The sequence below is a fragment of the Crocuta crocuta genome, unplaced genomic scaffold (genome assembly GCF_008692635.1).
Source record: "Crocuta crocuta isolate KB4526 unplaced genomic scaffold, BGI_CrCroc_1.0 scaffold273, whole genome shotgun sequence".
Lineage (NCBI taxonomy): Eukaryota > Metazoa > Chordata > Mammalia > Carnivora > Hyaenidae > Crocuta > Crocuta crocuta.
Genome location: NW_027529425.1, coordinates 3,062,446 through 3,066,883, shown reverse-complemented (window position 1 = coordinate 3,066,883; position 4,438 = coordinate 3,062,446). Strand labels below are relative to the sequence as shown.

Genomic DNA, 4,438 nt, shown 5'->3' with positions numbered 1-4,438 from the left:
TTTTTTTTTTTAATGTTTATTTATTTTTGAGACAGAGACAGAGCACAAACTGGGGAGGGGCAGAGAGAGAGGGAGACACAGAATCTGAAACAGGCTCCAGGCTCTGAGCTGTCAGCACAGAGCCTGATGTGGGGCTCAAACCCAGGGACCACGAGATCATGACCTGAGCTGAAGTCGGACGCTTAGCTGACTGAGCCACCCAGGCGCCCCTATTTGGTTCTTTTTCAACGATGCCTGATCATTTTTGATAGTCTCTTGCTTCCTGTTTATATTTTTTCTCCTTTTATCTATGTAAATGTGTTAAACACATTTAATTTTTATTCTGTGTCTGCTAATTCTAATAACTGAAATTTCTGCAAGTCTGGTATTGCAGCTTCTCGTTTCTGCTATTTCTATCTCACAGTGGCTTTTTCCGTGTGTGTGTGTGTGTGTGTGTGTGTGTGTGTGTGTGTGTTTGGGGGTGGGGGACTTGCTGTTTGATTTTGAAATATTTTATTGAAAGCTCTTCTCCTTGGAAACTTGTGATAACTCTTTAAAGTGTTCAGAGGTGCCTGGGTGGCTCAGTCGATTAAGCCTCCAACTTCAGCTCAGGTCATGACCTTGCAATAAGAGAACTGCTTCATTCTCCCCTACATTTTGAGCAGAGGGTTTACTGGTTGCCAGATTTTATTTTGAATTATATCTCCCTAGAAGTTGCAGTTAAGATCAGCTGAAGTTGCATTCATATGAAGGCTGGACAGGGGCTGGGATGCTGCTTCCATGGTAGTTCGCTCGTAAGGCTGTTGGCAGAAGGCCCCATGTCCTTGCTGGCTGTTCCTAGGAAGACTCAGTTTCTTACCATGTGACCCTCTCCATACAGCAACTTTGATGTCCTTATGGCCAACAGCTGGCTTCTCACAGAGTGAGTGACCTGAGAGAACAAGAAGGATAAAAGAATACCTTTTGGGACCTAGTCTTGGGAGGGACATGACATCATTTCTGCCATGTATTTTTTAAAATGTTTAATGTTTTACTTATTTTTGAGAGGGAGGGAGGGGCAGAGAGAGAGAGAGGGAAACACAGAATCTGAAGTAGGCTCCAGGCTCCGAGCTGTCAGCACAGAGCCTGACTCAGGGCTCGAACCCACAAACTGTGAGATCATGACCTGAGCCGAAACCAGATGCTCAACCAACTGAGCCACCCAGGTGCCCTACTTCTGCCATATTCTATTTATTGGTGGAAACAAGTCACTAAATCCAGTCTGCATTCAAGGGGAGAGGGATTAAGCCCCCTTTTTTTTTTTTAAAAAAATATTTGTTTGAGAGAAAGGGCATCTGGGGAAGGACAGAGAGAGAGAGCGAGAGAGAGAGCGAGCGAGAGAGCGAGATAATAATGTCAAGACCTGAGCTGAAATCAGATACTGAACTGACTGAGCCACCCAGGTGCCCCTTAAGACCCTTCTTAAGGGAAGGATCAAGTAATTTATGGACATATTTCAAAATCATGAAATATAACAAGACATGCCAACAAGCTGGTGAATTGGTGTCACCAATTCGAAAAGTATCACGTAAGTTTCTGCGCAAGAAAACTAGAATTGCCCTGAAATCTTGCAGCTTTTATATGAAGTAACTTGAGGTTTTCCCAAATGTGACAACAGCCCTACAAATTTCCACGGTGTAACCGATGACAATTTGGCCAGATGAAAGAAACATTCCCAAACTAGCATTTAAACGATTTCTGATTGATTGAACTATTTTTCAATCAATCATGCTGGAGAAAAGATTATTTTTCTGTTCTCTCTGTAGAGAATATTCCAAAATTATTATAGGGTTGGTGTGGGAGAAATGGGTGAAGGTGGTCACAGGTACAAACTGCCGATAATAAAACAAATAAGTTATGGGAATGATATTTAAAGCATGATGACTATAGTTAACAATGTTGTATTGTATTTTTTGAAGTTGCTAAGAGTAGATCTTAAAATTTCTCATCATAAGGGCACCTGGGTGGTTCAACTCCTAATTTCAGCTCAGGTCATGATCTCATGGTTCATTAGTTTGAGCCCCAAGTGGGGCTCTGCACGGATAATGTGGAGGCTGCCTGGGATTCTCTGTCTCCCCCTCTCTCTTCCCCTTCCCCACTTTCTCTCTCTCTCTCTCTCTCAAAAACAATAAATAAATAAACACTAAAAAGAAAGTTCTCATCACAAGAAAAAAATTGTAACTCTGTGTGGTTATGGATGTTAACTAGATTTATTGTGGTGATCATTTCATATATATACAAATATTGAATCATTATGTTATACACCTGAAACTAATATATGTCAATTATATCTTACACAAGAATAGAAAAATTATAATGTTCTGCACTATTAAGGTTTTTTTTAAATTTTAAATGTTTATTTATTTTTGAGACAGAGAGAGACAGAGCATGAGCAGAGGAAGGGCAGAGAGAGAGGGAGACACAGAATCTGAAACAGGCTCCAGGCTCAGAGCTGTCAGCACAGAACCTGATGGAGAGTTTGAACCCATGAACCGCGAGATCATGACTTGAGCTGAAGTCAGACAACTGACTGAGCCACCCAGGTGCCCCTAAAGTTTTTTAAATTTTTTTCAAATGTTTATTTATTTTGAGAGAGAGAGAGAGAGAGCTAGCAAGAGCAGGTGAGGGGCAGAGAGAGAGGGAGAGAAAGAATCCCAAGCAGGCTCCACATGGAGCCCGCCATGGGGCTCGATCCATAAACCAGGAGATCATGACCTGAGCTGAAGTCAAGAGTTGGGTGTTTAACGGACTGAGCCACCCAGGGACCCCTGCACTATTAAAGTTTTATTCCCAGCACACGGACACTCACAAAATCATTGTCATAGGAAGAGGTGGCCAAAAAGTATAGAGTGAAAAAAGGTGACAGGGTATTACAGAACTGTGCAAGGTTGTTAATTAATAAAAATATTGTATTATTTTCAGGATTCTGTGCTGAGCTCATGGGTGAGCAGCCAGTGCAGTTTCATGGGACAGAAGGGCCCTTCATTCAAGGCCTGAGGCTCTGCAGTCACCGTCTTCAAAGTCTTCCTAATTTTATCTGTGAATCGGTGTTTTGCTGGTGAGGCCCCACGACACAATGGGATATACAGCAGAGACTGCATGGGTCTACTCTTGCTGCCTTTTTATCTCCTCGGGATGGGCCCTAAGCTGCCTGCTCCCCTGTGCCCTGGCACCCAGCCTCTTCCTCTCTGCTCTGGTGACCCCTGCCACCCTCCACTTAGGTAGGGGTGCAGGTACAGGATGGGGCCGGCTGGGTCAGAGAGGGTCTGGTTGAACTCGTGTGCCCTGTAGCCTCTCTGAGCAGGGCATGGCAGGTGGCCATCATACCATTTAGTGGCCAGCCCATCAGGGGCAAGCCTGTCACCTTCCCCTGATCCAGGCACTGTCCCGGGGCACTGAGGTTGCAATACCCTGGAGGGTTGCCCTCTGCCTGTGGGTTGAGCATGGAAAGGGATGCTACCTGGCTTGCCCTCCCTGCCCCAGTAATGTCAGCTGGCTGAAGAGGGAACCAGCAGCCAGCCATCAGGCCCATGTGCACTCGCCACTGGAGTCCAGGGCAGTCCCTGCCTCACATGAGACATGGCACTGGATCCTCCAGAAGCCCCACGCCCAAAGATGCTCTCGCTGGCCTGCTCTGTGCCTAGGGGACCCCTCTTCATCCTTCCAACCTTCCTGGGTCTGGCCTGTATCCATCTCTCCGGCTGGATATAGAAATTGTGTCCTTTCAGCGACTGAACATTGCAGTTAAGTCTTCTGGTATTTCCATTCAAGACGGACATAGCCCGATATGAAGACAATCTGTAACACTCATGATCACGATTTAAGACTTTTTTCTTATTCAGAACATTAAATAGCAAACAGGAAACACCCCAAGAGAGACTGCAAAAGAAGGGGAAAAGCTTTGTATTTTGGTACCTTTAAACAGCATTTTCCTTTCCTGCTTTTGAACCGGGGACCCCGCATTTTCAGTTTGCACTGGGTTCCGCAAATCGTCAGCTTTGTTCTGTTTGTAATTTCCTGTGGTTCGTTTTCTCACCCTACAGAAATGTTCACTTTTCCACTTAATTTTGCACTCCTTTTCAAAGAGACTCCCCAGGACGGTAAAAGCTTCAACCACCTCCTGCATAAGGCGCACCCTCCGCGGCACCCCAATATCGACCTTATCTTGAGCGAACCCATCGCGGATTAATATTTATTTTCCTCTTACACTTTTTCATCCAGTAATCCCGCAGAGCTCTTAAAATCAATGGGAGGGGGAAAATTCCTCGCAAGGGAGTATTTCAAAAAAGAAAGGAAATCGTTGGCACCCGAAGGGGGAGCCGGAAACCGGCAGGGGGAAGTTGGTTAGGGGTCCGGGCCCTGGGGAGGGAGCCCCTGAGCAGGCGCTCGGAGCCGGGCCTGGGCTTGGGCGCGTCCCCTT

At 45.7% G+C, this 4,438-nt stretch overlaps 1 long non-coding RNA gene across 1 annotated transcript; it reads right to left on the bottom strand.

The window, feature by feature from the left end:
• Window positions 1–625: 625 nt before the first annotated feature.
• Window positions 626–4,389, bottom strand: LOC144227070 (uncharacterized). The gene is made up of 3 exons (XR_013333844.1): window positions 4,226–4,389; window positions 3,934–4,055; window positions 626–910 (listed from the first exon to the last, which is right to left on the bottom strand). It is a non-coding gene; the product is annotated as an uncharacterized LOC144227070 (long non-coding RNA).
• Window positions 4,390–4,438: the final 49 nt, after the last annotated feature.